Below are 12,303 nucleotides of genomic sequence, written 5' to 3'. Positions count from 1 at the left end.
TTTTTACTACAAAATGGTCCTTCATTTATATCCCCATTTTTTATTTTGTCAAAGATGGGTGTTCCATTGCCTTTCAAATATTGTAGGCATGTGAATTCAGCAAAATAACCTAATATAGTTCAATAGTCCAAAATAGTAGTAGGTTATCTGCAGAACTGGCAATATCTGAAGTTGTTGACTCCACAGCTCATCATATTAATATGGTCTTACTTTTTATACCTCGTGTTTATACTTTTCTGCTGGATGGTTAAGACCAAGATTTAAAAAAAAAAAGAAGAAGAAGAAAAAAGAAAAGACCAAGATAAAGTAGGACCTATATAACAAAAATGTAACTTTTATATCTGACAAGGTCAGTCAGATCCCATCAAGATTTACCCTGAAACCATGTACAGCAGTTTGTAGAACTTTTGTCAGTGTCAGCCATCTGGATGAGTCAAGGTCATTGCTTGACCAATTTGCTCTCTGAGAATTCTGTCTAGGAGACTCTCCTTAGACACACTCTACATCATGATCACTTTCCTCTGTGGTCCCATAATCTCCTTTATCAGAAAATTTGGGACACCACTGAGTTACAGGATGTTACAGTACAGGTTCTCTTACATCCTGAGTCCTCACTGACCTTGAAGAGCTAGGGCCAAAATATTGGCTGTCCTTAAGGGCTGGCCAAACAGATCAGCAAATTAAAGAGCCTGCAAGCTGGCACAGGGGACAGGGGTTAGATCCCCGGGTCTGCCATGCCAGTCCCGCCCCAAGGGTGCCCTGAGACAGCAATTGAGACTGGGTGTGGTGGTGCACGTCTGTAATCCCAGCTCTTGGGAGGCTGTAAACAGGCAGATCACTATGAGTCTGATCTAGTAGTGAGACTCTGAACACCCTGTAGACCCTTCTCTAAAATACAACAAAAAACTATTGGCTATCCTTGTAGCCCTTGTTTTTCTCTAATTTTTTGGTCTGCAAACTTAAGTTGTTAACCATCCAGAAGAGAAGATTAATGATATTGTTACCCTATAACATAGACAGCTGAGCTTAACATCACTATTTGTCTGAATATCAAATGCCTTAGACATAACATGGAACAGGTATTTTCCAACAATCATTGATATTCTAAACTTTGAATCCCTATAGAATGTGAAAAAATAATTACACATTTTTACACAGATATTTAGGAATCTAATCATATACAACATTGTAGCTGGACAATCCTATGACATTTTTTTTCTTGTCTCTTTTTTCCATTACCTTTTTTTTAAAACAGACATTTACTTGAAGGAGTAAAACTCAAAACCTAGCTGGAATGGACATGAGACTCCCAAGTGCTGCTGTGATGCAGTTGCCTTGCACAAAAGTGGAATTTTGTCACTACCCTTACCTATTTCTCAGATAATAAAGTTTTTTTGTTTTTGAAGTAAACACTTACATCTAACAAACATTGCTGCCCAAGTTCGTTCTTTCTGTGCTCCACTTGTCTTTAATAAGAAGGACCTAGTGTGCATTCCCAGTTCCTCTATTCCTTTCTAGTTGGAAAGGCAAGACAGAGAAGTCATTAGAAGCACCCCCAACAAGGTTCTGGTGAGTAGAAGCCAAGATAGGCATGTAGCCAGCTTTTTTTTCTCATTATAGGTCTAATTTAGATGACAGATAGGTAGGTAGGTAGGTAGGTAGGTAGGTAGGTAGGTAGGTAGATAGATAGATAGATAGATAGATAGATAGATAGATAGATATCCCAGATTTTGTCCTCAAATTTTCTGACAATCTTAGCTTTGTTCAATACTATCTTCTTCTTGGTTTCTAATGACATTTAGTGGAAATACAAGAGAAAGCACATTAACTACTCCAAGTCAGACATCATTTGAAACTAAACATCATTACAGTTTTCATTACTTTACAAGAGATGACTACTCTCCATCTTATTATAAACTTATTCATCCCTTTTACATCCGATCTGAAAGCTAACCTTTCTGGAAACCAGCTACTCAGCTTTGTAACTTTTTTATTGGCCCTGTTATAAATTCCTATGGAATCCCTAGGCTTTTCTAGAATCTGACTCATTTTATTTTATTCAAGGATAGCTTATTCCTTCTGCCTACATAACTAGCATGTCCCTTGTACATTTACTATAAACAGCACTTTCCCATCTTTGACTTGAAGGCTGTTTCTCCAAGATGCATATTATGTGTGGCCATATTCTAATCTTACTTTCATCTTTCTTGCTCTTCTGGAAAGACCACTGTTCCATTTTCTAGAATTATCCAAGTTTCTTTTCTTTCTGCTCTGCTCCACCATCCAGAAGTACATTTGCCAAATGGGTAAGCTTGTTAAGCCTCTCTTTGCATAGCAAGAAATTATTGTTGGGCTGAACGATATCAGGAGCAGGTGCCTATTGCCTACGATCTTTGTTCTCCTTCCACTAACAAAATCAAAGAATTCTGAGGATCTTATTGGTAGCAGAATCATGAGATATAAAGTCTCTGGTTCTCTGAACTTTCCATGGAATAAAGGCTCTTGGTTATTCAAAACACATCGGACTATGATGACAAAGAGAAATAAACTTCTATCCCATCATTAGGCACCGAAGTTTGAGAATTTGTAATAGCTTGTAGCTTGGAAGGGAGCAATAACTTTTAACTTGAGTTTATAATGGGCCCTTTCTTCCCTTCACTTTCTGTTGTAGCCAATATCTGAAATAGTTTCATATGGGACATGTGTTTCAGATGTCAGAAGTAACTATCTCAGCTTGTACCAAACCTTAGAAAAGTTCCATCTCTGGGTCTTAACTCATTTTTCTATTTTACATTATTTCAGTCTTTTTGTCCCATGTGAGATTAGTTTGAGAAGGACCTGACATTCTAAATATCAATGGCCGGCCAAATTCTGTTTTAAAATTTTTATCTCATCAGTGTTTTATTCACTTCTCCAGGGATGACTCTTATCAGCCATTCTAGTAAGGAGAATCATCATTTATGACATTAAGACATCTTTAAACCACAACACCAACAATAAACTAAATTCCCATTAAAAACCAAAAAAGGTCTCTCCCTCTTCAGTACTTTGTATATTTGGTCATAGCTCGACTGTCTATATATTTATGGAGTCTGTTTTGACTTCTGATGGATACAAAAGGTATAATTAATGCTAAAATGCTCCTTTCAACAAACCAATCAAATCCACATCAGACAGAAGGTGATTAATCACCTCAACGACTGCTTTCATGTACCACATAGTTATCAAACGAAAGATAATTTTGGTTTCGGTTCTCAGTTGTGACCATGTTCCAGTGCCCAACTTTGGAAAATGTAGTCTCCCTATCGGACAATAAAGTTACTATGAAGTCATGCTGATGGAATTTTCCCAGCAGACAACACTTCTTGTAAGGGAGCAAAAAGTCAAGTCAAAACTTGCACGTTCTACTTATCATTCAGTGCTTGTGCCACACGGCTGACAGCCTTCCAAAAGACACAATGGTTTCCACAAGGCAAAAGTGAATCACCACTGTAGCTGTAGGAAGGAAGAGACATTCATCTCAGGAATATTTTTAGCAAAGGAATCACAGCCGATTGATGGCATAACTCACATTCTAAGGCCAAGAATTAGAATTACATGGTTTATTTTAAGACATAAGAAAAGTAAAAAACAGATTGAAAAACATATGATACCCCCTCTGGCTCAAAGCTCTACAAACAGCAATGGCATTTGCAAAGTTCTGCATGTCTTCTGCAATGTGGTTTCAGTTTCAATGTGTGTTGACATCTTTCCCTGTGTGCAGAAATAACTGGAAGAACAACAGTTTGTGCCTTTTTTTCTCTCTCTTTTGCTACAATGTGAGAAGAATAAGAAAAGAACCTAGTATCTGTGTCTATTTTGAGCAGCTATACACCATGAATGGACACAAAGATGTAGTTCTCCTTCACTAATTCAAAATTAATGTCATGAAAACAAGCTTATCTCTTAAGCCTTGAATTAGTATAAACAGAAGAGAAATAGCAATGAAGTTTCCTTATATCCTCCTCCAGAGCAGAGGCAGATGAAGTAGATAAATGAGACAATTGGAAGAGTTTCATTTCCCAAAACAAATAAGTGACAAACTGAGTGTACAACTTCACAGAAGCACACAAAGAACTGCAGGTTCAAGCTGTAATTTTAAAAATGATGGAGTGAAAAATTAAGGGTCTCTAATATGAAACAAATTTAGGAGGAAAGAGAAAGAAACAACATGCCAAGAACTGTACTGATTAGGAAGTGGGCGATTTAATTTCTTCAGAAGAGCACATCTCCAACATGAATTAATTTGCTTCACGCTGAGTCCTGCTGGTTCTTCCTCTTTCCTCAATCACTGTTTATTTCACAAAATCAGCACTACCTATCCTCTTTGATTGTTTAATTTCAGGAGGATTTTCCTTTCACAAGGCAGTTAGCATGGGTAAACCCAACTCTGCATGTGATGTGTAAACACGTTATAATGGCCTGCCTAAGTGTGAGGATTATTTCTTTCATTCTGGAGACAACACGGCTCGGATGCCTGCCTTCCCCTCCAATGAAGTGCTTGTACGGTTCTGTATCTATTTCCCACTGTGTATGTCTCTCTTTGACATATACCAAATGAACAGGTTCTGATGCAAAAATCACGTAAGCAATGTTCAAACCATGAGATACGCATTCTTATTTCTAGAGTCATATAGGTCATGAGCTATAGCTGATGTAAGTAGTAAATAATACACAAGATAGCACTTTGCAGTAAAAACTGTCATTGATTTCTTCATTACTAACATCTCTGTGGATGCCCAAACCCTTCTGCCTTTTCATTTGATGTATATGGGTCAGTATCAAGGTAAGGGTTATTAGGATTCAGGGCTGACATTTAAAATATGAAGCAAGCATCTCAGTGGATTTCTCTTGACAGAGTATTTAAATAAAGTTAATTTAAAATATGGTACAAATATTTAGAAATAAATAGCAAGAGATCCTCTAAGAAGTGTCACATCATCTGCTTTTCCCTTTGCCTCAAGGACAAACGTGACGCACAAAGCCTTTTCATTTATCTTTATTTCAGCTTCTGATTAGTGACCTCTATGAGACTCAGTGCTCATTGCAAAGGCTACTAATGGACTGAAATTGAAAAAGTTGGGGGGGGACGATGGAAGATTCCTTCCCCAGATCCAAGGCTGGGATTTTCCACCCCCATGCAAGCCTCCCCAGACTCCTAGAGGATTACAATCAGATTATCCAAAACGATAATTGTTTTCCACATGTTTAAAAATAAAATTCAACTTTTTTTTTTTTTTTTTACTACCCATGTAATAATATTTGTGGTCTTTCTGTTTGAAAACAGGCTGCTGGCCTGCCTCAGTTTGAGCCAAGGAGTTTTCTTAACAAAACTCCTCCTGGAAAGATAGACCACAAAACCAAAGATCAGTACAGATCTTGACAGTGACCTTCTACCACGTGATACCCTCTCTGGGTATTAGCCTATTGTGATTAGGCTTCCATTTCTTACTACCAATGCTTTGTCACTTTGGAGATGTATAAATGCTGTTCATTGTTGCTAGGAGATGGGTGGCCATGGCAACAGTGTGGGGCAAAGCCAGATGGAGCGATTCGAGCAGTGAGCAGCATCGGGCTTAGTCTCCTTTTTGATCTCCAAATAACTGTACGGCCCTGAGCAAGGAAGCCCCAAATCACTGCCTCTTCAGTTGGCTTCAAACAACACGCAGCACGGCTTCTCCTCACGTGTCAGCTCTTCCTATTAGCAAGCATCTTTTTGGTGCTGAACTGTGTGCCATGAGGTTGTCTGAAAAAGAAAAAAGCTGGATAACAAGGGAGATTATCACTATTTAACTGTGTTTTCATACTGCTATTAATTTAGTTCCGATCTAGTGCCATATGTTTCCCTTCATCGTTCTGCTGAACTCCTGGTGGCGCTCATGGAAGCTTTATGCAAAGAATGAGGGCAACAGATGCTTCCGAGAGTGGTTTCTTCATTCCTCAAGGATTTATGGCTTTCCTGCCGTCACTAATCATTGTGTGCAAGACACCGTTCAGTTTCCCCAGAACAAAGGTGATTCACTGACCGCAAGGGTTCCTCACTGCCAAGCCCTGCCTAGCATGGCCGCTAATGTTCTTTCTTCTCTAAAGACTTGGAATCAACAGGACATCACTGGCCTCTTCTCTTAAGTCATGAATGTTCGTAGGGCTTTTCTATTTTTTATATGAAATAATTTGCCTTTAAACTGAAAAAGAGCTAAGACTCTCATCACTTTTATCGTGTCACTCCTCTTTAGAAAACTGTAATTCCCCACTGCCCCCTACATCAAATTCAAACTCTTGGGCAGCATCCTCCTCTACCTTTACCCCAGTAAACTACATGGTGTAATTTAATGCCCTCTGTAAACCCCTCCTCTAATCAAATCAGAGTCATCAGCTCTTTACCTCCTTTCCTACTCCTGCCCACCTACTATTCCCTCACATGATTACCTCTACTTTCTATTTCTGCATCTTTGTTGCTGCCATCCCCTAAAATGCCTTCTCCATCTTAATGCTTCTGTTGGCTCAAGTATTTTTCACATACCTAGGTAAGTACCCGGTGCCAGGTATTAATAGCTACAGAATGCAGTGAGAGTTGAACATCATCTGAAATGTTCTCTTTGTAGAAGTTATTTGGACATTATTACTTCTTTGATGCCGACAATACTGGTCTGTGCGTATTGACATTTGCAGCTGACACACCAATGAACTCGTGTTCGGGAAGTGGCAGTGACCTGCTCAAAGTCATAGTGCCAGGTAGCAGCAAAAGTTAGACCAGAAAAGTTAGGCCAACCTCCCTTCAACCATGATATTCATGCTACTGACTTGATCCAATAAGATAATCTCAGTCCTACAAATGTGTATTGCTTCAGGCTAGGCCCACGGAGCCCTAGAGGGAGTAAATCTCTCCGGGAGGTCAGAGGGAGTTGCTAGGAACTACAAAGGGATTAACCTAAAAGTTAAACCTAAGAGTTTGACAGTAACTATAATGGAAATAAAGTCATTTTAGGAAAAAATATGCTTAATAATTGAATTATTTTTATCTTCTTTAGATATTCATCTGCTTAACTCTGCCATTTCCCTTTTTAAAGATGAAACTAGTATATACCTTTTCGTTAACATGATTAATCTCCATTGTGTCTCTTCCTCATATTGTCCCCTCTAACAGTACTTAATTTATGGCTGCTCTGTGCCTTTGGTTAGTCCTGCCTTACATTGCTCTCAGTTTTCTAAGTCATATAAATTTTGAGGACAAGGGCCACACCCTTACCCATTTTATAGCTTTCAAAACACCAAGAGGACCACAGTAGATGATGTCCACAGTGCTTATTGGCCTTCGTAATGCTGCGCATCTGATCATGCTCTACAATTTGTAACATCTCCCATTGACAGCATTTCCTCAGATCCTTACGAAAACACCATGCTGGCTTGAAGGCTTAAATTCCCATTTTACAGATTAAAGGAGGCTATAATTGTCTCTAGTAGTTAATTGGAAAACCCAGAGTCACTAAGGTGATAAATCAGTGATACGCTCATGAAAAGAATCTAAGTTGTCTCTCCACTGTGTAAATGACTGTCAGAGAGATTGACTGCCACTTATTAGCACATGCATTTGATGGTTGAAACTGGAGATCTTGAAGTTTTACATAAATTTGCATGGTGGCCACTCCCTTCAACCGTGATATTTCTGGAAGAAACAGATTAACCAGCCTCTACTGAATGATAAACAGCAGGTGGATGTTTCCCAGCCATCTGTTTACTTCTCTGGTGGAGAGCCCTTGAGAAAGTCACTATCACAGTCATGAATGGGACGAATGCTCTTGCGCATTAATCAAAGACTGCAGAAAAGCAATGCAATTAAAATCTCCTTACAAAAGGCTGGGGAATGCCGTCAAATCTCTGAACGAGGGTACAACATAGGATAAAATGTTCCCTCTTCATAATGCAAAGTTCACTTTTCCTAAAATGGAAATGCCCTCGGAGGAGCTACTGTGAACACAGAGACTGAGTGAAGGTGGACACCTAACTGAGCCCTTTTCGGGGCCTTCCTGTTTATCTCACTGAAGTCAGCCCTTCAGTTGCCTCATCATTGTTAACCCAAGAGCCGGTGCGTAAGTCTTGTAAAGGCCCAGAGGGCTTCTTGGATCTTTCTTCTGACCAGCTCACCCACCACCGATGCAGAGATAGTTCTCCAACACACACCACAGGGACACAATGAGATGAGCCAAGTGAGAGCCTCTCTGGTGAGCCTGGTGAAGAGCTTGAGACCAGCAGTGTCGCTGTGCCTGCCTTCAGCACATCCTCTCTGTCTCCTTCCAGCCCGTCACATGAGTGCATGACTGCTTCTCTACTCAATTACATCACTTCAAGCGATAGAATGTTCATTGTGTAATATTCAACTTCATCAGCAGATGACAAAATACTTTTTTTTTTTTTTTTTTTCCAGAACTGGGGATTGAATTCAGGCCCTTGCGCTTGCCAGGGAAGCGCTTATTCCACTGAGTCATCTCCCCGGCCCCCAAAATACTTTTTTGTAGTAGACAAAAAGCTATAACCCACTTTCCACATACAACTTAAGATTTTTAAATTTCTATTGCTTCTTTGTTTAATGCTGTTCAATTTTCCCTTTATTTTTATTTTATGGTTTAAAGTGTAATAAGACTTCTAGTAGTTCATGCAAAAGATTCAGGGCCTACAGGTGCAAGAGTTGCTTCATAAGAAAATGTTTAGACATGATTCAATCCTAATGAAATTCTTTTTTTTTTTTTTTATTTTTGCAAGTGTGTGTCTGCAGGATATGGTGACATATTCACCATAGGAAGTGGGTACACAGCCATAATACATCTTAATTCATGTTCTATCCCCTAGTTCTCCTCTTACTCTTGTCTCTTTTCTTTTTGGTCAGATACCTACCACTGAGCTATGAATTCTTATTCTTCACTTTGTCACAGCAGTTTTCCAAGCTTCCTTCATTCCAGCCTGCTTTGATCCTGTGGCGACTTCTTTTTCTCTGTTGTACATCTCAATCGTGTAATCCTAGACTCTGCACCAGGGTTCTAGAACTGTAAAAACAACCTTTATGACCAGGCGCTTGAAAAACCGTCCTGTTTACTGCCCCCTACTGGCCATGGTAGTCATGACCACGCTCTCCTCACATCAGTTTGGGTGTGTGGAGAGGTATTTTGTTTTGTTTTGTTTTTAAGACAAGGTCTTACTATATAGCTCAAGCTGGCCTTGAAGTCACAGTGATCCTCCTGCCTCAGCCTCCCAAGTGCTGGGATTACGGGTGAGCATCACCACACCCAGCCTTACATCAAGTTTTATTGGAACTTCACACTGCCTACATAGTTTTCCTGTACTATGCTAGAAAAATTTACATAAGACACTTGATACTATTGTTATAAAACAGCACTGGGGGTCAAATCCAAGGCGTTCCCACTGAGCTATATTCCGGGCCTTTCTACTCCTTCAGAGTAGTCAGTAGACTGTCCCATGAGTATAACTCTTCCCTTACATTTTACCTAAATCCTTGATTTTGAGATACTTTTGCAATGTGAATACCAGTCTTCTCAATAAAGTTGACTGCCAGCTCTTCTCTGCAATTTCACCAGCAGTGGAAAGTCTCCTTGACTTCAAAAATACTTGTTTGCTATGCTCATGTCTAAAGTTTCTTTCTGGGCTGGAGAGATGGCTCAGTGGTCTAAAGCACCTACTTGGAACAAGCTTGGCAAAGCACAGGGACCGCGGTTCAATCCTCCAGCACCACATGCCAGCCAGCCGCGCCCCCTGGTGGGCTGAGCTGGCCACACACACACACACACACACACACACACACACTAAATGTTAAAATAAAAAAAAAATGTTAAAAAAAATAAAGTTTCTTTCCAAAAAACAAAGGCATTTAGTACAAAATTATAGATATATTCAAGACATAAATCCCCTGAAGAAAGATAACACCCTGCCTTAAATTCATACCAGGTTTTAGTGAGCTGATAACAAACACTAATTTTCTTTGATGAATGAGGGAGGCCAGAGGTGAGAGCCCAAGGGAAGTTCTGTGAAACGGCCTGGACCCAGAAGAAGGCTCACCAGGGAGACAAACAATCTCAAAATAAAAGACAAAGTCAGATATGAATTTCAGCAACCATACAATTTTCCTACAGACTAGGCCCTGTAAAAGATATGATTTGCATCATAATGGCTCAAAAATAACAACCTTTTGTCTGGTGGTGGTAGAGAATCCAGTTCGAATCGCAGTTATTTTTAGAGTGGTGACATTTTCTGTTACTGCTCCTCAGACAAGGACATCGGATGACCCGAGATGGTATAAGAGGATGCCAGTGTCCAGGGCAGACTAGGCTTTGCCTACAGGCGTTGCTGGCAGGCAGTGCTGTTTGAGTCGTTAACATTCAAAAGCCAGAGCTATGAAATTGTCTTTCCAGGTCTGTTTTCCCCCAGTGTTTGAGGAAACAATAACTGCACTACTGAGTGGAACCTATAGAGAAGCCCCAGAAAGTCTCAGGTACCAAAGTTTTCAAAACAATTGGCATTTGTGACCCCATACTGTCTGGAAGAGTTACTGGTTCCAGTGGATGCTCTGAAATTATTATTGACCCACTAGGAAGTCAACCAAATAAAGAAACAAAAGAAGGTAGAGTTCTGTTTTACTTTGTTTTGCTTTCAGCTGAACATCAGTGGCTCTTTGTGGCGTGTGTCGGCCCAGCACACATAACCCGCTGCTTTAGTCAGGAGCGGGAGCCTGGTGGGAAAATATCAGGTGATTTAAGCAAATTTTGAAAGCACTGAGCTGTCAGACTTGAGCATTTATGGTCTTTGATTGCAAACCTATAAAGAACAAAGACCATGTGTATGTATTCTGAACCAGCAATCTATGGACACTCGGGGAATATTAAACAATAGCATTTGATTGTACAAAGTCTTTAAATGCTCTCTCTGACAGCCAGGCTAGGCTTCTTAAAGTGTAATGCATATTTTATATTCATTCCTAAACCAGTGCCTTTCTGGTGGCAGAATATTCTTCCCCTTGCTCCCTGAAGTTAATAAAAGCTTAGCCATCCTTAAGTGGAAGGCTCAATAAAATTTCTGCTTAGAAAATTTCTCTGGTTATGCCAAAGAAATTGCAAACTTCCTTTGCAATTAAAGGAAGTATTATGATTTAGTACTTTGTACTCTAGTTTTGTTGTTGTTTGTTTTCTTCTTTTAGTCTTGGCTTTAAATCCATTCTCTCCTCATCTTGTCAGATCACCATAGTGTGGACCATGTCTTATCGCTGTAATATCAATCCCAACGCCATTCATTCGTAGCCAATGATACAGGATTTACAAATCAAATGAATTGATTTTTGAAAATCTTTAGCTCTGTAAAATCCACTCACTACTCTATCTGTTGTAGATGAACTATGGGTTCTGCTCAAGATTCATGTGTTGAAGCTCTGGCCCCTGTTGGAGCTACATTTAGAGAAGGGCCTTGAGAAAGCAATGGAAGTTATGTGAGATCGTAAGAGTGCACTGCAGAGCTCATGTGGCTACTATCTTTATAACTGGAAAAGGCACTAGAGTTTTCTCTTTCCATGATGGTGCGCACAGTGAGATCTTCAGGGGTCACCCGCAAGCTGGGAAGACCTCTGTAGAAACCAATTTGCAGGGACCTTGTTCTATCCATCAAAACAGAGAAAATAAATTTCTGTTGGTGAAGCCACCTAAACTTGTGGTATTGTGCTGTGGCATCCCAAGTAGATTAATAAGTAGATTAGCATGTCCTTGAAACAGAAAAAAGGTATATATCTATTTCAAGGAAACAATACACAAGAATATATGTTTTCAATTTAAAGAAAGAACTATGTTCAAAAAATCAATTCCTTGGCTTATGTGTACAAAGAAAGAAAATATTTTCACAATTCTGGTAGAAAATTTTGCTTTGTCCTTCCAGTAATGTAGTATTCATCTTAAGATGACATCATGAGAAGAATTAAAGATATTGCCTATGAATTCAAGAAGGAAAACAAAATCAAAACAAAGATTAAAAATTTAAGTCAAGGTTGTGGATGTAGCTCAGTGGTTGAGCCCTGGCCTTGAGTGTACAATGTAAGAAAAAAAAAAAGCAAACAAAACCTAAGTCACCAATTTTATGTAGCAAAATCACCATATAATATTTACCTAGTCTAAAAATCAACTTTATGCAAAGGTCTCTTCAGAAATACATCTCAGTTTTTCCATTACTTAACCAAAAACAAACAACCAAAAAAAAAAAAAAAAAAAAAAAAAA

The sequence above is a fragment of the Octodon degus genome, unplaced genomic scaffold, assembly GCF_000260255.1.
Source record: "Octodon degus isolate 3935 unplaced genomic scaffold, OctDeg1.0 scaffold00009, whole genome shotgun sequence".
NCBI classification, from domain to species: Eukaryota; Metazoa; Chordata; class Mammalia; order Rodentia; family Octodontidae; genus Octodon; species Octodon degus.
This window is presented reverse-complemented; position numbering follows the sequence as displayed.